Source organism: Ranitomeya imitator, chromosome 6 (genome assembly GCF_032444005.1).
Source record: "Ranitomeya imitator isolate aRanImi1 chromosome 6, aRanImi1.pri, whole genome shotgun sequence".
Taxonomy (NCBI): Eukaryota; Metazoa; Chordata; class Amphibia; order Anura; family Dendrobatidae; genus Ranitomeya; species Ranitomeya imitator.
Window position 1 is genome coordinate 30,229,321 of NC_091287.1, and position 25,870 is coordinate 30,255,190.

The 25,870-nt window shown below is 44.4% G+C and overlaps 1 long non-coding RNA gene across 1 annotated transcript in view; it reads left to right on the forward strand.

The window, feature by feature from the left end:
- The first annotated feature begins 10,933 nt into the window (after positions 1–10,933).
- Positions 10,934–25,870, forward strand: part of LOC138643551 (uncharacterized) — a 44,786-nt gene continuing 29,849 nt past the window's right edge. The window contains exon 1 of the long non-coding RNA XR_011314179.1: positions 10,934–11,164. This is a non-coding gene — a long non-coding RNA (uncharacterized lncRNA). The remainder of the gene's footprint in view (positions 11,165–25,870) is intronic.

Consider the following 25,870-nt stretch of genomic DNA (forward strand, 5'->3'; position numbering starts at 1 on the left):
TTATTCATTACATAGTGGAAAGTGTTGAGAAAAATGAAACCTAAAAAAGATCAATGTAAATCACAACTAATATCCCACGGAGGCCTGGAGTTAGAATGATGCTCAAAATCAAAGTGGAAAATGAAGTTACAGGCTGATCCAACTTCAGTGGAAATGCCTCAAGACAAGGAAATGATGCTCAGTAGTGTGTGTGGCCTCCACGTGCCTGTATGACCTCCGTACAACGCCTGAGCATGCTCCTGATGAGGTTGCCGATGGTCTCCTGAGGGATCTCCTCCCAGACCTGGACTAAAGCATCCGCCAACTCCTGGACAGTCTGTGGTGCAACGTGACGTTTGTGGATGGTGCAAGACATGATGTCCCAGATGTGTTCAATCGGATTCAGGTCTGGGTAATGGGCGGGCCAGTCCATAGCTTCAATGACTTTATCTTCCAGGAACTGCTGACCCACTCCAGCCACATGAGGTCTGGCATTGTCCTGCATTAGGAGGAACCCAGGGCCAACCGCACCAGCATATGGTCTCACAAGGGGTCTGAGGATCTCATCTCAGTACCTAATGGCAGTCAGGTTACCTCTGGCAAGCACATGGAGGGCTATGCGGCCCTCCAAAGAAATGCCACCCCACACCATTACTGACCCACTGCCAAACCGGTCATGCTGAAGGATGTTGCAGGCAGCAGATCGCTCACCATGGCAACTCCAGACTCTGTCACGTCTGTCACATGTGCTCAGCGTGAACCTGCTTTCATCTGTGAAGAGCACAGGGCACCAGTGACGAATTTGCCAATCCTGGTGTTCTGTTGCAAATGCCAATCGTTCTGCATGGTGTTGAGCTGTGAGCACAACCCCCATCTGTGGACGTCGGGCACTTAGACCATCATCATGGAGTCGATTTCTAACAGTTTGTGTAGACACATGCACATTTGTGGCCTGCTGGAGGTCATTTTGCAGGGATCTGGCAGTGCTCCTCCTGTTCCTCCTTGCACAAAGGCTGAGGTAGGGGTCCTGCTGCTGGTTTGTTGCCCTACAACGGCCCCCTCCATGTCTCCTGGTGTACTGTCCTGTCTCCTGGTAGCGCCTCCAGCCTCTGGACACTACGCTGACAGACACAGCAAACCTTCTTACCACAGCTTGCATTGATGTGCCATCCTGGATGAGATGCACTACCTGAGCCACTTGTGTTGGTTGAAGAGTCCGTCTCATGGTACCATGAGTGTGAAACCACAACCAACATTCAAAAGTGACCAAACCATCAGCCAGAAAGCATTGGTACTGCGATGTGGTCTGTGGTCCCCACCTGCAGAACCGCTCATTTATTGAGGGTGTCTTTATAATTGCCAATTATTTCCATCTGATGTCTATTCCATTTGCACAACAGCATGTGAAATTGATTGTCAATCAGTGTTGCTTCCTAAGTGGACAGTTTGATTTCACAGAGGTTTGATTTACTTGGAGTTAGATTCTGTTGTTTAAGTGTTCCCTTTATTTTTTTTGAGCAGTGTACAAGGAAGATGGGACCATATCTCAGGAACTGAGAGGCGCAGGAACAAAAGAAAAATATCTCTGGATTCAGGAAAACAGCAGCATTTACATCAGATGAAAAAATTACATATTAATGGCTAGTGACAGAACTCATTAATAAAAATAGTAATATGGTAATTATTTTTATTTCTATTATGTTAACATATTCCGCAGCACTTTACAATTAAGTAGGGACATTTACAGACAATAAAAAACAATAGCATGTAACACATTTCTACAGTTACAGGAGGAGTGAGGGCCCTGTTCGCAAGCTTACAATCTATATTAGTAAGAGCTTGTGAACACGTTGCAGATCTTGTGAGTTTTTGGTGCATTTTTGCCGTGCATAATTTCTAGAAAAACCTGAAAGAATCCTGATGCCATCAAAGTGAATGACAAACCTGACATATCATGCACACATTGCTTATTTTTGACTCTCAGATTTGGTGCAGAAAATAATCTGCAGCACGTCAATTCTCTGCGTTTTTGTTCTGCGTTTTTCACCACTGACTTCACTCAAATCGGGCAAAAACGCACCAAACACGAGCGTTTTTGCAGCTCTACTTTTCCCGCCAAGAGATGCAGAAATTGTGCCGAAACTTTACTCAATGTGTGCACATACCCTTAAAAAAAAAGTTTATATTTACTGAGGATTGTTTCTGCGCCTCTCCAATTCTCTTTTTGCGCTTGATATAATATAGAAGCAATTTTAGAATGTTCTTTTCAAGCTTATTCCCCTGCCTTGGCTTTGATAAAGGTCTTACTCTTTTATTTCTTTCTGTAACGTATCACCCCCGGCGGTTCGGCTCTTATGACTCCTGTGGAGATGTAAGGTGCTGGATTATTTGCGCCACTGTGTCCTCTATAACCCGAATATTCTCCTGTTCTCTTCAGATTCCCACAGTGTTGCCTGTTTTGGCCTCAGATCATTTCCTCCCTCGGCCTCCCTGCCTATTTATATGATTCGATCTCGCTCTTTTTCTTTCTGGCTGTCAGACAATTACTTTGACTATTTTTGAATCCAATTAAGAGAACAGCAGCCCCTAGAGGCCTCGGCCGGCAATCGGTGCCTAAGATGAAATTAATTTCATTTACAATTGCTTATTCTGTATTTTTCCTCATTCTTAGGACATATACTTGGATAACTTTTCACTTTTCGGGATACATATCCCTTTAAGTACTATGGATGGACCCTCAGGAATGTTTGTGGTTTACTGGGTCGTAAAAGAGTAATCCATCTCAATGCGAGATTTCGACAGAGATTCCCCTGCTGTGCCGCTAGATGAACCACATACGTTGGTCCTTTATCTAGAATTTCTGCTAGTGTCCACATGAAATCATGGGTCGCCTATGACCGCATCTTGACTGACTGGAAGTTTTGCTCTCAACTATGACTCAAGAAATACTTTTCAAGTAGTGAATACAGTGGGTCAACTGGAAAGTCATAGCTTCTTGGCCACAACGTGCCTTATAACACCCTCCAAGCCACCATGGGCCATTTATCATGCCAGTGTCTTCTGTGGCAAAGATGCCTTTTGAGTCCCCTTAGCCACAACGGCCCCGATGTGACCCTGTACCCATAATTACACCTTTGGTCAACTGGTGACTATGGCTTAAAGAGATGAGGCCATCAAGCTGTCTGTCAGGAACCACACTGTCAAATTCTACTATTGACCAAGTATTGATAGTATATGCCATTTACAGTATGTCCGATAGGGGGGGGTCACTCACATCCGAGATTTCGACCGATCTGCAATTAGAGGCGTCCCCTGTTTGACACTCCTGAGAGGAGAAGACAATGGCCAACATTTATTAATAATGGAGTAATTTGGGCCAAATATAAAGTGTTGTGTTCTCCCTTCAACTCTCCCAATCCATACTTATCAAATGTTGCACCTGGAAGGAAATTTCTCATGATCATTAATGGATAAAAATGCATAGTACTTGTAAAAATCATCCCTGTTCCCAAAAGTGAAAAGATTTTTTATTTTTTGATTATGAGAACACAGCATTTTTAAGACGGCGGCGGAAGCATTGGGTTTTCGAAGATGAAGCCACTTCATGAAAAAGCCGCCGGTCTTAATTTTGCCATCCGTTTTGCCAATGGTTTCCTTACCCTGAAGCAGTTAAAAGAAGTAACAAAAGACTGATGATGCGCACAGTCATTTTTACATTCCTGTGCACTATGTTTTTTTTTTTGCTTCGTTTTGGTGGCATTTTTTCAAGTTTATTCCAGGAGTTTGCAGTCTAGGAGCGTGCATTTACAAGATCTTTGCTGCTCCAAAGCAGGCTGGATCGCTGCTCATCTGGCCAACTTTGATGCCCCTGTGCTCCTTTGATAGCAGCATTCAAGAACAGGTAGTTTGGATCAGCGGATCAGGCAAGCCGCCGACCCATATACCCAAATACTGCAAGTTAATGTTGAATTTTGTGCAAATTGTGACTTTTTAAGCAACATAAACATTTTTTGTTCCTTGTCTTTTCCGAGTACTAAGTGATCTAGGTTATGTGATTTTTTTTTAAAGACTTTTAAAATTTTGGCAAAGATAAAAAAATATATATATTGTGATATATTGAGTTAAATATTGATTTGATAGACTCCTCTATGATAAGGAAATGTTGCAGATTGTGCAAATTAGTGTGTGCAGATGCAATTATTAATGTTCCCCGATCTGCAAGCTTCACAAGGCTATTTATAATTGTCCCAGATCCATAGTGCGCCCATAAGCGTGCCAACCAGTCATAGTCCCCCGGTCACTGACCGGACCCTCTTATCCACTGTTCTTTTCACTCTGACATGAAAATTGCATGTGATGATCTAGATCCTAGATACACAACCAGGGGATCAAGATCTAGAGATAGGACCGCCCAGATTGGGTACACCTTGTCTCGGTGGGATAGCCTTTACCCTTTTTTGATCAAAACAGTGTCAGCTAATTCCCCTATGTTATTTACATGTACTATTACTATTTATTCCAATACTTACTACAGGGTATATGCTCATTTTGTTTTTATCTTAGGTAGAATCCATAAGGCGTCTCTGCTTTTGACATAACAGCCATCAAAGTCCTTCCTCATCTTCACCACTAAATTAGTTTTTCGGCGCTAAGATGGAATTTTCTACAAATATTGAAAAAATATAATGAAAAAGTTGGAAAATGTAGAAGACTTTGCAGACTTTGTTTCCTTTGGTGCTGAAGAGGTTAATGACTCTTTGAATGCTGATTAGAGGCCTGCAGCTCCATTTCACAGCTGCTCCTGATCTGCTCATTTCCTCACTCTATAAAACCTGGCAAGACCTTCTCATCCCTGCCTGTGAAAGTTAACTTCCTGGCTTGCTGGAGTTGCTGTGCTGAAGTTGGAGTTTGTAGTTGCTGCTGGAAATTGTTGTTGCTGTTTTTGTGTGTACGCTTTCTCCATTATCCTGTTCCCACTTGGTTAGTACCTTTCTTTCCTTTCCTTTGTTCCTCTCTACTCTTGGTAAGTGTTTTGTATGTAAGTTGTTTTTTTTGTTTTCCCTGTTTGTCTTACGTGCTTATACACTAACATATCTGTCCCAGACCTCCTGGGAGGTGGAGGGGACAGCTTAGGGTATTACAGCAGAACATTAAGGTTTGTGGCCCAAACCTCCTCACCTTTAGAGGTACTTTTGGAGCAGGGATAGTTAGGGTCCAACACTAGGGACGGAGCAGGGCCCCTTTCCCTAATCACGAACAGTCACAGCAAGGTCGTCTATCTCAAATCTTGGTTGTTTTAGATAACACCTGGAACTCTTCAATTACTTTTTTTTAAAATGTTATCCGATTTTTTTCACGGACCCATTGCTGATTTTGATCCAACCCCTGTATTAACATCGGACGTGTCTCCGATTTTTTCCACTGACCACTGATTCTGAGGAAAAAATCGGACATGTGCACAGCCCCATAGAATATCATAGGTATGTGTACTATCCATGAAAACTCAAGCCCTAACATATGTGGACACGTTTAGTGTTGTTTTTGAAAAAAAATAGTAATATTTTTCTATTCCTGGGCAACCCCTTTAATTTCTTACAATTACTGCTGACATGATATGTTTCACGCTTTCTTGGAATGATAGATTAGTTACAACTGGAGGGAAATGTTTTGCATGATCTCAGGGAGAGACTCTGACATCTTGTACGTTGCGTACAGCGGTGAAGATTAATTACACGATGATAATTAACGATGAGAATGGGGCTATAGATGACACCAAGAATTAGTAGGAGCGTTATGTTCATGCTAAATTCAGAGAGGGATCGTGTCTCCGCAAGACTCGTGTTGTCTACATTCATTGTTGGTGCACGATTGTTACATGAGCCATGAGAACTACAAAAAAATGGACTGGGGCTCACAATTTGCCACCATTTAGGCATCACAGAGTTTTTTTGCCTTACTCACCCTCCCCTGGTGTAGCACTGAGTCTCTGCCACTGTAGCTGCATTGGGTGCAGAGCTGACATCACATTGAAAGCGCTGCAGACAATCACTGAGCTCAGCTACTCTGAACGGCGTGTGGTGTCAGCTCAGGCAGAGCTACTGAGCTCAGTGATTGGCTGCAGCGCTGTTTATGTGACCCCAGCGCTGCAGGAGGAGGAGACTCAGTAATGGACCCAAGAGAGTGAGTAAAGCACAGTTAATTAAAAAAAAAATGTAATCAGGGTAGAGGGTTTCCAAAACTACACCCGCACTGACTGGAGAAGGATTATTTATAGGACATATTTTTAAGTCATGGTGAGAAGAACGGCGATATTAGTGTAAAGTTCAGTGGTCGGGGGCCTGTACTGTGAGTTGGGGGCGACCATAATATAAGGTCCATTTTCACCTTTGCTACCGAGCCCCTTGTTTTTCTTTATATATTCCACTGAGAACAGGACATGAAACCACCGGACACCAAGGACCGGACCATAAACCATTAGATGGCATGGCTTAGACATCATAGCTGAGTTTATGGATGCGGACTCTGAATTGTCTTCGGAACGATGCCCTTATTTAAAGGAATTCTCCAGGCAAAATTGATAAACTGTGTTACTGTTGTCAACAATCCAAAATTTGCCGGAATATCCTGATTTTTTCAAATACAATTCCAGTAAATTTTGGGCCGCCCCAGGATGAAAGGGGGCAAGTTTTATATAAAGCCGCCAAAAAGTGGGCTACCTCGTTTGCATTCTGGCTGGAGTTGGGGGTCAATGCCGAATTAGATTGCAAGTGGATACAGGAGAATGGTTTCCACATCCGTGTGCTCAATGGGGTTCGTACCAATGTCTACTTTGATTTCTAACAGCTCGTTGTAACATCCCCTGTCCCCATTCCTCTGCCTTCATTCTTCTGCCCTGTCCATGGCTCATAGAGCCTCCACCAAACCTTCACTTAGGTCTTCGGGATCATGCAATACTTTTCCGCATTATTTGCTGACTCTTTTTCTTTCTCTGTGCCAACATTCCAGCTCTTCGTGGACGTCTGTGCGGTGATACAGGGATTATATTGGGATCACTGTCCGGTTACTGACTCTTTGTTATAAGATTTACATCTGTCCTCTGAGTCACTGGCTGGAATGGCCTCCACATCTGCTCCCACCTGGGCCGCACATGTCACTGTATACTGCGTGGTGGTAGGACATAGGTCACATTACAACTAGGTGATTATATGGGCAACTTCAGGAAAATCAGTAAAATATATGTGGGATATTATCTTATGTTTATGTGTCATTGGAAGGAGATGTGCATACACGTTAGATAGGTGACCGGCTGCCATCGGGTTGGTGAGTGCGTCACTAATAACGCATGATTAATAACTGAAGATTGGGCTTTGTGTAGCGGGACATGTAAAAATGTCATACGCTGCTTTCTATTGAATCCGTCCTCCGCTATGTGTGCACTCAGTAAGGGACGTCTTTCACCTGAGTTGTGCACCTCTCTGAGTAACTGGTAGAGGTCTCGCTACCCAGACCCCCACACTAAAAAGTGTCAAAGGTTTAGTTTCTCTATAACTTTGGTAAGTTGCTTAGATTAGATGTTAGAAAAAACTTTTTGACAGTTAGGGTGATCAATGAGTGGAATAGACGGCCGCGAGAGGTGGTGAGTTCTCTTTCAATGGAAGTCTTCAAACAGAGGCTGGACAGACAGCGGGTTGGGCACGATGACCCTGGAGGTCCCTTCTAACTCCAACTTTCTATGATTCCACTCTAATTTCAAACTTACAAGGTAGAGAAAAAAAGTAACGGAATGACCCTAAACTTCTGCATAACAATGGAGGGTTTAGATCAAAGCATATTCACGTGTGTGAACGACCCAGTCACAATTCAGACCAAAATCCCCTTGAGAATCTGTGTCAAGACGTGAAAATTGTTGTTCGCAGATGTCTCCATCCAATCTCGCGAAGAAGAGGCAAAAATGTCACCTCTAGATGGTAGAGACAGACCCCGAAAGACTTGCAGTAGGAACTCCAGCCAAAGGTGGTCCTACAAAGTACTGACTCAGGGGGGCTGAATACAAATGCACCTCACAATATTCAGATTTACACTTTTAAAATAGCAAACCAAGTCTCATTTCCTTTACACTTCACAAATATTTTCTACTTTGTGTTGGAAATCACAGAAAATCCAAATAAAATACATTTAAGTTTGTCGGTATAACGTGAAAAAATGTGGAATGAAAACTTTTTCAAGGCGCTGTACATGCGTAATGCAGGATATTCCAGCTCGTGATTATTCCATTTATTACAGACCGATATCACTTTAGGTCAATTTCAGAACAAAAAAGGCCAAACTCTTAAGAGGGAGGAATTTTACAGGTGATCATAATGTTCTTGGGTCTCGTTCAAAACCGGGCTGGTGACGTAAGAGAAAATTGTAGAGGACCGTGATTAATAACTCTACAATCCCAGGATTCCACTAGGTTTTTTTTTTCACATTACATCATTTGATAATGCCCCGTGCACTTCTAACACTAAGCTGATAAATTCTCAGGATTATGCTGATTATTCATGAAAATATTCAACAGTGTTAGTTGTCGGCTGAAGCCTGTACCGGCCATGGCAGCATGATAATCGGGAAACACTGCCGAAGATCATGGAATCCTACAATGTTAGAGTTGGAAGGGACCTCTGGGGTCATCGTTTGCAACCCCCTGCTCAATGCAGGAGTCACTAAACCATCTCAGATAGATGTCTGTCCAGCCTCTGTTTGAAGACTTCCATTGAAGGAGAACTCACCACCAGATAACTAGGGACAGCAAAGGAAACGCCATAACTGCCAACTTGCAAATTGTATTATATCTTATGCCTCCAGCAGTGCTGCTTAGTCGTCATGTTGTCATGGCCATTTTGATAACCATTCACTGCTGCCACATTTCGTTGTGAGTACGTACACATAGGGGTTGAAAATATTGTCAAAAGTTAGGCTACGACTTTATTGTGATACATGTGTCATGTGACACCGAAACGGCATCTATTGATTTCCTATGGTGTCGCATTGTGACCTGCAACCTCTTGAAACCTCGAGTCAGACTTGCAAATGTTTCCAAATATTTTGGATTTTTACGTATAGCAAGGGAATTGTCGTAGACTAGTCACATGAAACGGTGACTTGTGTTCTACTTTATGATTTGGCCATTTTTTATACAGCGAAATTTTACAGCTCTGAAATAGTCGCACAAACAGCAAGTTGCAGACACGTTGCACAGATGTTTTTGTCGCACAACTTTTCTGAGACATGCAATCATGTAGCCCTTGCCTTAATCGCAGTGTTTTGCAAAATATATATTAGAAAAGTGGTATTATCAATAGTGGAGAAATGTGAAGAAAAAAAATCATACCACGGCTAAGAATGAGTGAGACGCTAGTAGCAGCTCCATTACTGCCAATAGTGGTCAGGGCGGTAATACTACCAAACACACACACACAGTGGGCCACATTTGCCTCAGGCAGTCGTATTAGTGTGAAGCAAGTGGAAGGCGTTATGTAATATATGGCACATCACCCGTCTTTGTCATAGCAGAATGATGTTACCTCTGTCGGCGACACAGTCAGTTTGAGCCATAGTTCTTCACAGAATGGTCTGCCTGATCACAAATGACTAAGAGGGATAATTTTTGGACAGTTATTCTAATTAAAAAAAAAGTCTTCCATTGCCCTGTGTTATTAAACAGGCTGTTGATTACTACGGGGTTAGCTTCCGCTCCTATGGTGAGGGCACTATGGCATTGCTAAGGCTGTGCTTGTGTTAAAGAGATTGGGTTAAGAGTCAGGAGACCTCAGAGTGTTATTCACATTGTTTAAGGGCAATTGGAGGCTTTGCAGTGCTGTGAAACTGTTTTTTTTTGATAAATGTCTCAACCCCTGCAAATTGGAATATCAAAAGATTTGTTCATCATCATCACTACTAATAAGTTTTGCTTTTGGAATCGCTCATTCAACTAATTTTGGAAAAAGAAAATCATTTTATAAAACTTAAGAAGCTCAATTAAGTCAGAAAATCACATTGTAGGAAATTGAGTGACATTGATGATTGATTGTGAACAGTTCCCCATTAATTGTGGAAGATGTACTAACCACCATGAATGTATAGGTTGAAGGCTTATTTATTTGGACGGTTCAAGAGTTGAGGCATCCAAGGCTCTAGTTACTTGTAATCTGCTTCATCATTCCTGACATGTTAGAACCAGACTGTTCGGAAGGCTGGCACAATGTCATGTTTAATATTACAAGCTATTAAAGAAAAACAAGTTATTCCAATGGAGAAACAAGTAGCAATACGCCCGGAATAGGTGCCGGGATACCAAGGAGAGAAATACCAAGGAGCATTTTTACTGCTTCCCTCAAGAAAACAATATAATGTCCAAACAGCTACGAGAACGTTGTCCATACTTGAGACCATTGAAGTCCTCACCAACAAGACCTTATAGGATATACTGGGGCTATCATAGTGGACCCAACACAAGAACTTCCAAGGACTAGGAACACTTTTCCTTCCCTGAGAAAACCTTGTAATCCTGATCCTACAACTATGAGCATGTACTATATGTAATAAATTAATTAGTTCCCCCATACACATTAGACTAAAGTTGTCCGAACCTTCTTATATCTGCGGATTGGACCAAAGTCTAACAAGTATGTGGACCTCTTGGAATCCCAAGAGTCAACCCTTTTGTTCCCTGATAGATAAGTTGCTGCCAGTGGCTCTCTCACAGAGAGCACATGAATACTCAGCTGATACAATTGCAGTCAGGTATGTTTTCTCTTAAATTCTGAAACAATTAGAAGAACACATAGTTTGGAGATCCAGCCAGGGACTATAGGGAGAGACCTGACTAGTCCGGAGCTACCACTGGACGGCTTTTTCCCGCCTCACTCCAGTTGACAGGCATCTCCCATGTGTGCACATAGGGAGTGACCTGAATAGTCTGGCGTTACCCCTGGCCAATGTTTCCACTCATCTCTCCAGTTGAACTCACAGTCATCTCCTACATGTGAACATAGGGAGAGACCTGACTAGTCCGGAGCTGCCACTGGCCGGCTTTTCCCCGCATCACTCCACATGACAGGCATCTGCCACATGTGAACATAGGGAGAGACCTGTCAATCAACTAGAGCGGTGCAGACAGAACAACCCTAAAACCCCCAACTGGGTGAGTAGCTTGGCTGAATTGCACTGTTATATTTTAAGGCTTTTTTTTATAGGTCGGACTTTGACTTACAGGTTAGCCTCTAACTAGTTTTGTAACTTATAGAGGAGAATCCTTCTATTAATACAAATTATTCCTAAAACATTATCAATTTTTTTTTCCTTTTGAAACCAAATGTCTCCTTACAATTTTTGGGTTTGGATTCAATTGAACTTTTCATAATGGTGCCGGTAACAGAGGAATCGTTTATAGCTCCTCTAAGCATAAAAAAGAAATATCGCACAGGGTGCTTATACTACGCGAAAAAAAGAATTAACGATGATGAGATATCGGCTCACCGGAGACCATTGTGCAAACTTTATTAGGACAATAAAAGTAATAAAACAATTAAAAATATGCACCTGCTGCCGAGTGCGGAATATCTCCATCCTATCCAAAACTGTCAGGAGGAACCCATAGTCCTGAGTCTTCTGGACCAGGGTGTCAGGTGTTTTTTTTTTTTTTTTAGTGTGAAGGGTTTTGATTAAAACCATTCATTTTACCGTATAATATACTGACAAACAAAGAAATAATTCCAAGTGTGGCAAAATGGTGCAATTATGCAATTGTTTTTTATTTCATTCTTACGACTTATAATGTGCGGTAAAAAAGGAACAGGATTAATTAAGTTAAAACCTAATTTGTAAAGTTTTAAAAAAAAAAATATTTTAGGTTTAAAGAAATTTTACACTTTAGGAAAAGTAATCCCCAAATGTTTTTCTAACTGTAAAATAACATATCTAACAGGTATAAAAGCATTTGGGGACCAGTTTCCGTAAAGTAGAAAAACACTTTAATAAAAAAAAGCCACATTATTTATTTTTTTATTTTTTAAACTTGACTTGTGTTCCAATTTTCTGAGACCTGTGAGGTTTTTTTTCTCCATCTAACAGGCTATATATTATGTATGAGCTTACTCTTTGCCTGCCATTTTCATTTTGGGAGAACATACAAAGTTTTAATAGTTTTATAGCATTTTTTATGGGGTGGTATGGGGAGCAAATAAGCGACAATTCTAAGGGTTTCCTTATTTTTTTCTTTATGGCGGACATAAGGATCTGAATTTTGTGGATGTGACGATTCCAAATCAGTAAAAAAAATCTTTATTTATTTTTGCATCTGGAATAGGGAAGTGAAGTGATATAAACTTTTATGTTTTTTTTATTTGAAATATTTTCCAAAATCTTTTATTATTACTGTACATTTCACTTTTTTTCAGTCCCCCTTGGGGACTTATATTTGTGATTGCTGAATCGCTTGTATAATACACTACAATTTTTTCGCATGCTGATTGTATCTACTAATAAAACATAAAGTGACTACAAAGAGCGCCGGGAGAATGCGGAAAGTCCATGAATTAAATAGACAGCCCAATGCTATTGAATGGTACCATGTAATGCTCTGCTTATCCTGTGGTGGCGCCGGTGAGAACCACTCGTTCCTTGGTGTCCCCACAAAATACTAATTTCTCAATGTTTCCATAGCTAATAGTTATGAAAACCATCCAACAAATGGACGACTCCATTAAATATGGACTGATGAGACAGAAATATGTCCAAATTAAAGGGGATGGACAAGATTGGAACAACATGGCTGTTATCCTCCAAAAATAGTGCCACACATGTCCATTGGTTGTACTTGGCATTACAGTTCTGCCTCACTGATGTGAATGGGGGCTGCGATACTTTTTGTAAATATTTGAAAAATAACTTTTTCAGAAATTTTGCTTCGGTATTCAGACATCGATGACCCTTGATGATAGATGGGAGAAATTTTCGTAAAAAAAAATGAGCAGCACAAACAGATACGACCTGCGATATCATACAGTGTGTGACGTCTGCACTGACCCAAATCTGGTTCATTCCAGTTGCTTTTTCCCCGGATCTGGCCGGGATCCCTCCGCACATCACTGCTTGTATTCACTTGCACAACTCCCACATTACTGATTATTTCTCTTCATGGCTTTCATCTGATAGAACACCTTGATAAATATTAACCCCGAGCCAAATATTCCATCCAGCAGTCACAGCGTGGAACCCAGCCAAGATGAGAGCAGATACAACGCGTAGGTGTGAGGCAGAGAGGGCAGACGGCAAAGGCAGCATAGCCCGGACCCATCCCTGCACTGAGGTAGAGTCAGATTATTCCATATATCCACCACTGAGCACAATATTACTATTTATACATACATTTCATTACTATTACGGATCCTGAGTTACCTCCTGTATCTCTTTTTATTATAAAAGTACAAAACAAAACTTACAGGCAAAGCTTACAGACAAACTCAATAACAAAACAAATTATTTACAATCCCCAAAAAGTCCAATGTCCAGCAGATTTATACAAACAAAATGTTCCTCCATTTCATTAATACCCCCAGCAAGGGAAGAGACCTCAACCTATATCCTTTTTCCCCCTCATACACACATACCCACGCATGCATCCCTAGAAAAATAAACAAGTCGGCCAACTGCCCTAAACAAAGTAAATAGGCCACCTGGCCGAAACTTAATCATATATTTTTATATATTTTTTTATTTTATATATTTTTTTTATAATTTTTTTTTTTTTTTTCCCTCCTAAACTATACCACCACCATTCCCCCAAAGGTCCCATGAAAGTTTGTGGCCTATCACACCAGGTCCCACGAGAGTTTGTGGCCTATCACACCAGGTCCCACCAAAGTTTGTGGCCTTTCCTATACAGCAAGGTCCATAAAAGTTTATGGCCTTTTTTTCCTCTTCTTGGCATCCCGCCGGACGTCCATTCTCCAAAACCCATTCCCCCACCCCCCAAGAAACCCCCCACCCCACCTAAACTAAATCCCCCTACCCGCATCCTAGTACACATGTAACATATATATACAACCTTATAATAACATATATCAATAATAACATAATAATAATAACCACTACACACCTTAACCATGACCAAAGAACAGGCCCAAGTTCAATGCTTGCAAGCCCTATACCCAGGTTACCAATTACAAAACAAAAATCTGTAAGTGAGGGTTACAGCCCACCACCAGGAACTGGAGACCAGAGTCTCTCACCCTAATCTACCGCACATCACCCTGACCCTCCCTAACAACACAAAAGAGAAAATCCTGTCCCTATAGCCCTACCAATCTCTCCCTACCTGCCCCTATCTGTCCCTCACTGACCCTCACTACCAACCTAATACTAACTACCTGTCCCTAAAGACTGTCCCTATCTGTCCCTCCCTGTCCCTACACATCTATCTGACCCTACAAAATAAAGATAAAAGGATAAAACTCAACCCTATCACAGGCACACAGAACCTAACTCTCCCTAGGGCACATTAAAGGAGAAACCCCTCCATAGAAGAGAGGCCCTCCCTGCACCCAGCCTCTCAAACTCCAGCACGCGCACTTTTGCCAGGTCACCCAGGATGTTCCTAATCACCTCTTCCCTGGGGAGGACTTTCCACTGAGTAGACACTAGACACCGTGCATTCCACATGTGGAACCTAGTTACTAAACTAACTAAGAAAACAGTGCCCCGATCTCGGCCACCAAGGGACCTGAATGCCCCATAGGCCCACTCCGCATAGGAAAGGCCTGCCAGCCTGGGCCAGCCAATGGAAGCACCCACCCTGCTATAGACCTCTGTATTAAAGGGACACCGAAGCAGGAAATGCTCCATGCTTTCAAGCATGCCGCCACACTCCTCGCGGGGACAATCCCGGTCATCAGAGCGTCTGCACTTCAGGTTGTCCCTCACATACAGCTTCCCATGGAAGCAGCGCCAAGCCAAGTCCCAAAACTTCAAGGGGATCCGCTTAGAGTTCAATAACCCGAGCCCCACCTCCAGATCCCAGCTTGGGCAATCCCTGAGCGCCAGGGGCTTCTGAAAGTGGGTCAACAGGACCCTATTGTCAAGAAACCTTCTCAACATGGTCCTGATCTCCCACACTCCCAGACCCCACCAACGGATCACCTTCAGAACCGGGGTAGCATAAGCCGGAAGATGCCCATGAGGTGTACGAAGGTCCTTCACCTGCCCTCCTGTCTCCCATTCCTGGAAGAAAGGCCGAAACCACCCCCTACAGGAGAATACCCACAGAGGAGCCCTCTCTAACCAGAGGTTGGCGATGTTTGCCTTAAGAAAGGTGTTTACTAGAAACACCACTGGGTTGACCATACCCAACCCTCCTAGTCTCCTCATGCGGTACGTGACCTCCCTCTTGATTAGGTTCAGCCTATTTCCCCATAATAATTGGAAAAACAAGCTGTAAACCCGTGTCCAAAGAGGCTCTGGCAAGATGCAGACGCTGCCCAGATATATTAGCAAAGGAAGCAAATAGCCCTTGGCAAGACTAACCCTTTCCCTTAGGGTCAAAGACCAACCCTTCCACTGATTCACCTTCTGAGCGGCAATCTTAAGTCTGCCCTCCCAGTTTTGCTGGGGATAGTCCCCCGGGCCGAAACTGATGCCTAATATTTTTGCTGTGGCCTGAGGCCCTGGAAGGGTGTCCGGGAGATCAAAACTTGGATCTCCCCCTCCCAGCCAGAGACTCTCACACTTGTCCCGGTTGATCATGGATCCGGATGCCACCGAGTAGCGTTCAACCTCAGACATCACCCAATCTGCCTCCTCTCTCGAGGATACAAAAAGGGAAACATCGTCAGCGTACGCCACTACCCTCAAGGCGGCCTCAGGATCCGCCTGGTCCATCCCGACTCCCACCAACAGTCCACGCTCCACCCTCCTTAAAAGGGGGTCGATCGCAAACACGTATAACAGTGGGCTCAGAGGACAGCCCTGGCGGACACCAGACCTCACCTCAAAAGGGTGTACGACCCAACCGTTCACGAGCGGAAAAGTCTCTGCCCCATTGTATAAAACTCTCAACCAATCAACAAACCTCCCAGGCAGACCATATCTCAGAAGGACGGACCAGAGATACTCATGGTTAACCCTGTCAAAGGCCTTCGCCTGATCTAAGGACAGCAAGTACCCCTTCCAGTGACCCGCCCTGCCCTGCTCCACTGCCTCCCGGACACCGAGCACAGCACTAAATGTACTGCGGCCTGGAACAGAGCAGTGCTGGGCCCCCGAAAGGAGCCGAGGCGCAAACTGCACCAACTAGAGTTGAGCGACCTTGACCTTTTTAGAGTCGAGCCGGGTTTTGCGAAACCCGACTATGTCCAAAGTCGGGTCGAGTGAAATCGGCCGATTATGACGTAAAGTCGGGATCGACCGAAACACGAAACCCAATGCAAGTCAATGGGGCAGCATAGTCGGCAGTGAGTGGGGGCCAGGAAAACACCTAGAGTGGCCATTTTAATGTCAAAACCATCCATTCTTCTTAATGAAGCTTGTCAAGCGTAATTTACCTTATAATAATTGGAAGGCATTTGAAATTGGGGGTCATTTGGCTAAAGTTGTGGGGGGTAGGGCTGGTTCAAGTAATTAGTGGGCCCAGGAAATCTGGACCACGTCACGGCAGTGGAGCAGGGAGAGGTAAGTATTTCAACTTTGCAAGTGCTGTGAACCTGAGCAAGCAGGGGGGGCCCACTCGTTGGCATTGGCACTGGCACAGGGCCCCTCAAAGTACAGCGGTGTGTTTGCACGGCGGGGGCGCCTCCCACCGGCAGCAACACTTTTGCGTACTATGAGAGGCCCTGTGCCAGTGACGTCGCCAACTAGTATTCCTCCCCCCACCTGATGAAGGAACCTGCACTTTCATCTGCACCTTCCTCTTTGTCCCCGTGTAAGGTGGTATGGTATGCGGGAAGAGCAACCTGACTTTCAGCAGGGTCACAATGTTGTTGTGTAGCGTGCACGGGGAATGTTGCGTTATGGGTCAATGTACCAGCAGACTCATCTATCACTGGCTGGGCAATGGGCACGATGAAGTGGAAACACAGATATAGGCCCAAAGAAGAAAGTGGGCTAAATGCAGTTCAAAATTGGTAACACAGGAATAACCAGGGGGCATTGCAGTGGAGGACAACTGGAATGAGAGGCTGACACAGAGAGTAGGGCCAAATCAGTAAGTAGTCGAAATGCAGTTCAAAATTGGCAACCGTAGTAAACAGGCGGCACAGCTTTGTTCAGTGGAGGAGAACAGCAAGGAGTGGCAGACACCGATAGTAGGCCCCAAACCAACTAGTACGCCAAATGCAGTTGTTCCATTTAACCACAATTTAATGAGAGCCTGAAGATAGAAGCTCAGGAAAGGCAACCTGGGGAACACCTTGGAGTGTAACACACCATCTCTCTCCACCCCATACCCATTTTGTATGGCCTAATGCAGTGTACTTTTCTACAACTACTAAACGAGAGTCGGAAGACCGAAGCAATGGCAAGGAAACCTGGGGAACACCTTAGAGTGTAACACACCCTCTCTCTACACCCCATACCCAATTTGAAGGCCTAATGCAGTGTAGTTTCCAAGAACTACTAAACGAGAGCCGGAAGATCGAAGCTCAGGAAAGGCAACCTGGGGAACACCTTGGAGTGTAACACACCCTCTCGCTACACCCCATACCCAATTTGAAGGCCTAATGCAGCGTAGTTTCCAACAACTACTAAACGAGAGCCGGAAGATCGAAGCTCAGGAAAGGCAACCTGGGGAACACCTTGGAGTGGAACACACCATCTCTCTACACCCCATACCCAATTTGAAGGCCTAATGCAGAGTAGTTTCCAAGAACTACTAAACGAGAGCCGGAAGATCGAAGCTCAGGAAAGGCAACCTGGGGAACACCTTGGAGTGTAACACAACGTCTCTCTACACGACGGAAGGGCTGATTCTTAGGAAGGAAGGCTGTTGGAAATAAGCATTGCGCGTCCGAGGGTGATTATATTCTTATTAGGTATATACTCACCCTCGGACGCGCCCTGCTTCTTTATTTGGAATGAATGTTTATTTGCAATGTGGTGTTGACTTTCTCTATTATTTTGGTAATTAATGATTTTATTATTTTCATTATTTTGCATCTTCTCGGCAATAATATAAAGAAGACGCGACAGGACAACACTCGGTGGATGCCATATGTGTGTTTTCAATTTAAAAAAACTTTCAGTTAACTACTTGCAGGAGAAAGTAATTGTAGCTGGTGGCCATTTTTAGTACTGTACCAGATTAGAGTTGTGTGTTTGTTTTTAATGTTAAAATGTCTGCATTTGATATCTCACCAGTATTTTCTTTTTTATAAGCAAAATACTTATTTTTATATTTTCTGATGTTGGTTCCAGGGGTACACGGCCAGCAGTGCCCTGGTCAGTGTAGTAGTAGTTGAAAGAATGGACCGCAGACAGGCATCGAAGGCCTAAAATAATAACACATGGCTGTAGGCAATTTTAAATTGGTTCCAGGGGTACACGGACAGCAGTGGTGTGGTCAGTGGAGGCCTAGTGGAAGGAGTGACCGCAGACAGGCATCGAAGGCCTAAAATAATAACACATGGCTGTAGGCAATTTTAAATTGGTTCCAGGGGTACACGGACAGCAGTGGTGTGGTCAGTGGAGGCCTAGTGGAAGGAGTGACCGCAGACAGGCATCGAAGGCCTAAAATAATAACACATGGCTGTAGGCAATTTTAAATTGGTTCCAGGGGTACACGGGCAGCAGTGACCTGGTCAGTGTAGTAGTAGTTGAAAGAATGGACCGCAGACAGGCATCGAAGGCCTAAAATAAAAAAATTGGGCTGGCTGTAGGCAATTTTAAATTGGTTCCAGGGGTACACGGGCAGCAGTGACCTGGTCAGTGTAGTAGTAGTTGAAAGAATGGACCGCAGACAGGCATCGAAGGCCTAAAATAAAAAAATTGGGCTGGCTGTAGGCAATTTTAAATTGGTTCCAGGGGTACACGGGCAGCAGTGGTGTGGTCAGTGGAGGCCTAGTGGAAGGAGTGACCGCAGACAGGCATCGAAGGCCTAACATAACAAACTTGGGCTGGCTGTAGGCACTTTTAAATTGGTTCCAGGGGTACACGGGCAGCAGTGGTCTGGTCAGTGGAAGTCTAGTGGAAGGAGTGACCGCAGACAGGCATCGAAGGCCTAAAATAATAACACATGGCTGTAGGCAATTTTAAATTGGTTCCAGGGGTACACGGACAGCAGTGGTGTGGTCAGTGGAGGCCTAGTGGAAGGAGTGACCGCAGACAGGCATCGAAGGCCTAAAATAATAACACATGGCTGTAGGCAATTTTAAATTGGTTCCAGGGGTACACGGACAGCAGTGGTGTGGTCAGTGGAGGCCTAGTGGAAGGAGTGACCGCAGACAGGCATCGAAGGCCTAAAATAATAACACATGGCTGTAGGCAATTTTAAATTGGTTCCAGGGGTACACGGGCAGCAGTGACCTGGTCAGTGTAGTAGTAGTTGAAAGAATGGACCGCAGACAGGCATCGAAGGCCTAAAATAAAAAAATTGGGCTGGCTGTAGGCAATTTTAAATTGGTTCCAGGGGTACACGGGCAGCAGTGACCTGGTCAGTGTAGTAGTAGTTGAAAGAATGGACCGCAGACAGGCATCGAAGGCCTAAAATAAAAAAATTGGGCTGGCTGTAGGCAATTTTAAATTGGTTCCAGGGGTACACGGGCAGCAGTGGTGTGGTCAGTGGAGGCCTAGTGGAAGGAGTGACCGCAGACAGGCATCGAAGGCCTAAAATAATAACACATGGCTGTAGGCACTTTTAAATTGGTTCCAGGGGTACACGGGCAGCAGTGGTCTGGTCAGTGGAAGTCTAGTGGAAGGAGTGACCGCAGACAGGCTTCGAAGGCCTAACATAACAAAATTGGGCTGGCTGTAGGCACTTTAAATTGGTTCCAGGGGTACATGGGCAGCAGTGTATGGTCAGTGGAAGTCTAGTGGAAGGAGTGACGGCAGACAGTCTTCGAAGGCCTAACATAACAAAATTGGGCTGACTGTAGGCACTTTTAAATTGGTTCCAGGGTAACACGGCCAGCAGTGGCCTGGTCAGTGTAGTAGTTGTAGAAAGAAGGGACCGCAGACAGGCTTCGAAGGCCTAACATAACAAAAATGTCAAAACAATGGTATTGTCAGTGCCAGGCATTGAAGGATGTCAGCGGCTAGACTACACATTGGTGAAGCTGTGAGAGATAATTTTGCTAGTGGTAGAGCACTGTTTGAGCTGGGGGGGGGAACTGTCTTGTGGCCGGCGGTACAGGCACAGGGCCCCTCATATTACAACGGTGTGTCTGACGTTGGGTGCGCACCACCACCGCCAGAGACACTTTATTGTACTATGAGGGACCCAGTGGCAGTGCCGTCGACCAAAAGCGGCCACACCCACCTCTTCAGACAAACAGCACTCTCAAGGGTCCAAGCGCAAAGTGGCGATAGCACGGCCCCGTGTGGGGAGTTTGGCCATTTCGTGAGGTGGAAACATGTCGTATGCTGGACAATCAGGTGAAGAAAATTACGAGATTGGAAAAGTCATTCAGAATAGTCCACAGGCAAGACCTTTTCATAGGAAAGCTAGGTGTCAGCCGGGCAGGGTGGGGCAAAAGATTTTGAAATCCAGTTGTGGTTCATTTTAATGAAGGTTAGATCATCTACATTTTGGGTAGCCAGACGAGTCCTTTTTTCTGTTAGTATTGAACCTGCAGCACTGAATACTCTTTCTGATAGGACACTAGCTGCCGGGCAAGCAAGCTCCTGCAATGCATATTCTGCCAATTCTGGCCAGGTGTCTAATTTGGATGCCCAGTAATCAAATGGGAATGACGGTTGAGGGAGAACGTCGATAAGGGATGAAAAATAGTTTGTAACCATACTGGACAAATGTTGTCTCCTGTCACTTTGAATTGATGCTGCAGTACCTGTCCTGTCTGCGGTCATAGAAAAATCACTCCACAACCTGGTCAGAAAACCCCTCTGTCCAACGCCACTTCTGATTTCTGCCCCTCTAACACCTCTGGTCTGCTGGCCCCTGGAGCTCGTGTGAGAACGATCACGGGCGCTGTGTGCAGGGAATGCCAGAAGCAAACGGTCAACAAGAGTTGATTGTTTTGTTGCTAATATTAGTTCCAAGTTCTCATGTGGCATAATATTTTGCAATTTGCCTTTATAGCGAGGATCAAGGAGGCAGGCCAACCAGTAATCGTCATCGTTCATCATTTTTGTAATGCGTGTGTCCCTTTTGAGGATACGCAAGGCATAATCCGCCATGTGGGCCAAAGTTCCCGTTGTCAAATCTGCGGTTGTGCTTGGTTGAGGGGCAGTTGCAGGCAAATCTACGTCACTTGTGTCCCTCAAAAAACCAGAACCCGGCCTTGCCACGCCACCAATTTCCCGTGCCCCCGGGAAAGCTTCCTCATTAAAAATATACTCATCCCCATCATCCTCCTCATCCTCCACCTCCTCTTCGCCCGGTACCTCGTCATGTACACTGCCCTGACCAGACAATCGCTGACTGTCATCAAGGCTTTCCTCTTCCTCTGGTGCAGACGCCTGATCCTTTATGTGCGTCAAACTTTGCATCAGCAGACGCATTAGGGGGATGCTCATGCTTATTATGGCGTTGTCTGCACTAACCAGCCGTGTGCATTCCTCAAAACACTGAAGGACTTGACACATGTCTTGAATCTTCGACCACTGCACACCTGACAACTCCATGTCTGCCATCCTACTGCCTGCCCGTGTATGTGTATCCTCCCACAAAAACATAACAGCCCGCCTCTGTTCGCACAGTCTCTGAAGCATGTGCAGTGTTGAGTTCCACCTTGTTGCAACGTCTATGATTAGGCGATGCTGGGGAAGGTTCAAAGAACGCTGATAGGTCTGCATACGGCTGGAGTGTACAGGCGAACGGCGGATATGTGCGCAAAGTCCACGCACTTTGAGGAGCAGGTCGGATAACCCCGGATAACTTTTCAGGAAGCACTGCACCACCAGGTTTAAGGTGTGAGCCAGGCAAGGAATGTGTTTCAGTTGGGAAAGGGAGATGGCAGCCATGAAATTCCTTCCGTTATCACTCACTACCTTGCCTGCCTCAAGATCTACAGTGCCCAGCCACGACTGCGTTTCTTGCTGCAAGAACTCGGACAGAACTTCCGCGGTGTGTCTATTGTCGCCCAAACACTTCATAGCCAATACAGCCTGCTGACGTATGCCAGTAGCTGCCCCATAATGGGAGACCTGGTGTGCAACAGTGGCAGGTGCGGATGGAGTGTTTGTGCGACTGCGGTCTGTGGACGAGCTCTTGCTTCTGCAGGAGGACGAGGAGGAGGAGGAGGAGGGGGTGCGAACGGCTACAGACAACTGTTTACTAGACCGTGGGCTAGGCAGAACTGTCCCAAACTTGCTGTCCCCTGTGGACCCTGAATCCACCACATTTACCCAGTGTGCCGTGATGGACACGTAACGTCCCTGGCCATGCCTACTGGTCCATGCATCTGTTGTCAGGTGCACCTTTGTGCTCACAGATTGCCTGAGTGCATGGACGATGCGCTCTTTAACATGCTGGTGGAGGGCTGGGATGGCTTTTCTGGAAAAAAAGTGTCGACTGGGTAGCTCGTAGCGTGGTACAGCGTAGTCCATCAGGTCTTTGAAAGCTTCGCTTTCAACTAACCGGTAGGGCATCATCTCTAACGAGATTAGTCTAGCTATGTGGGCGTTCAAACCCTGTGTACGCGGATGCGAGGCTAAGTATTTCCTTTTTCTAACCATAGTCTCATGTAGGGTGAGCTGGACTGGAGAGCTGGAGATCGTGGAACTAGCGGGGGTGCCGGTGGACATGGCAGACTGAGAGACGGTGGGAGATGGTATTGTTGCCGCCGGTGCCCTAGATGCAGTGTTTCCTACTACGAAACTGGTGATTCCCTGACCCTGACTGCTTTGGCCTGGCAAAGATACCTGCACAGATACAGCAGGTGGTGCGCTAAATGGTGGTCCTACACTGCCGGAAGGGATGTTGCGTTGATGACTAGCTTCATTGGCCGAGGGTGCAACAACCTTAAGGGACGTTTGGTAGTTAGTCCAAGCTTTCAAATGCATGGTGGTTAAATGTCTATGCATGCAACTAGTATTGAGACTTTTCAGATTCTGACCTCTGCTTAAGGAAGTAGAACATTTTTGACAGATGACTTTGCGCTGATCAATTGGATGTTGTTTAAAAAAATGCCAGACTGCACTCTTTCTAGCATCGGATACCTTTTCAGGCATTGCAGACTGAGCTTTAACCGGATGGCCACGCTGTCCTCCACCAGGTTTTGGCTTTGCCACGCGTTTTGGGCAAGATACGGGCCCGGCAGATGGAACCTGTGGCGATGTTGATGCCTGCTGCGGCCCCTCCTCCTCCTCTGCTTCAGAACTGCTGCCGCCTGCACCCTGTTCCCCCAATGGCTGCCAATCGGGGTCAAGAACTGGGTCATCTAATAACTCTTCTTGTACCTCCTGCGCAACTTCGTCTGTGTCACCGTGTCGTTCGGTGGTATAGCGTTCGTGATGGGGCAACATAGTCTCATCAGGGTCTGATTCTTGATCAGCACCCTGCGAGGGCAATGTTGTGGTCTGAGTCAAAGGACCAGCATAGTAGTCTGGCTGTGGCTGTGCGTCAGTGCACTCCATGTCAGATTCAATTTGTAATGGGCATGGACTGTTAACTGCTTCACTTTCTAAGCCAGGGACGGTATGTGTAAAGAGCTCCATGGAGTAACCCGTTGTGTCGCCTGCTGCATTCTTCTCTGTTGTTGTTTTTGCTGAAGAGGACAAGGAAGTGACTTGTCCCTGACCGTGAACATCCACTAACGACGCGCTGCTTTTACTTTTACCAGTTTCACGAGATGAGGCAAAAGAGCTAGAGGCTGAGTCAGCAAGATAAGCCAAAACTTGCTCTTGCTGCTCCGGCTTTAAAAGCGGTTTTCCTAATCCCAGAAAAGGGAGCGTTCGAGGCCTTGTGTAGCCGGACGACGAACCTGGCTCCACAGCTCCAGACTTAGGTGCAATATTTTTTCCCCCACGACCACCTGATGCTCCACCACTACCACTACCCTCATTACCAGCTGACAATGAACGCCCCCGGCCACGACCTCTTCCACTAGACTTCCTCATTGTTTTAAAAACGTAACCAAACTAACGTTATTTGTTGCAGTCACACAACTTACACGGTGAGCTATAACTTCTGTATGATTTAGCTACCCCTTTACAGGTTGGTGAGACCACAGCGAAAATCAGGCCCAATGTTACACACTCTTTTTTTGGTGGCTGCAAATTAGAGAGATGCCCCACACGCAGGACTGTCACTGAAGCACAAATGTTAATATTAATGTCACACTATTATTTTTTTTTTATTTTTATTTTTTTCAGGAACACTTTAGAAACCCCCCAAAAAAAAAAAAATAGATTTTTGCAGGGAGAATTTAGAAAACAAATGTAACAAACTATATGCTTTCTATGGGCCACTGAGTGAGAGATGACGCACACAGGAATCAGGAGTGGCACACAAGCCCAGAGGCCAATATTTTTCTACCAATGATTGATGGAGTTATTTTCTCTGGTAGATTTTGGAACCCAAATCAAGGAAAAAAAATGTAGGCTTTCTATGGACCACAATTGGAGAGAGAGAGAGAGAGAGATGGCACACCCAGGAGTCAAGACTGGCACACAAGCAGAAAGGCCAATATTAATCTCCCACTGTTTTTTTTGGTTGTTTTTTTTTTTTTTTTTTTCAGGGAGACTTTAGAAAAAAAAATAATAAAAAAAATATGATTTTATCAGGAAGAATTTAGAAACCAAATAAAATAAAATGATTTTTTCAGGGAGAATTTAGAAAACAAATAAAACCAAAAATAGGCGTTCTATGGCCCACTGACTGAGAGATGACGCACCCAGGAGTCAAGACTGGCACACAAGCAGAAAGGCCAATATTAATCTCCCACTGTTTTTTTTGGTTGTTTTTTTTTTTTTTTTTTTCAGGGAGACTTTAGAAAAAAAAATAATAAAAAAAATATGATTTTATCAGGAAGAATTTAGAAACCAAATAAAATAAAATGATTTTTTCAGGGAGAATTTAGAAAACAAATAAAACCAAAAATAGGCGTTCTATGGCCCACTGACTGAGAGATGACGCACCCAGGAGTCAAGACTGGCACACAAGCAGAAAGGCCAATATTAATCTCCCACTGTTTTTTTTGGTTGTTTTTTTTTTTTTTTTTTCAGGGAGACTTTAGAAAAAAAAATAATAAAAAAAATATGATTTTATCAGGAAGAATTTAGAAACCAAATAAAATAAAATGATTTTTTCAGGGAGAATTTATAAAACAAATAAAACCAAAAATAGGCGTTCTATGGCCCACTGACTGAGAGATGACGCACCCAGGAGTCAAGACTGGCACACAAGCAGAAAGGCCAATATTAATCTCCCACTGTTTTTTTTTTTTTTTTTCAGGGAGACTTTAGAAAAAAAAATAATAAAAAAAATATGATTTTATCAGGAAGAATTTAGAAACCAAATAAAATAAAATAATTTTTTCAGGGAGAATTTAGAAAACAAATAAAACCAAAAATAGGCGTTCTATGGCCCACTGACTGAGAGATGACGCACACAGGAGTCAGGAGTGGCACACAAACCCAGAGGCCAATATTTTTCTACCAATGATTGATGTAGTTATTTTCTCTGGTAGATTTTAGAACCCAAATCAAGGAAAAAAAATATAGGCTTTCTATGGACCACAAT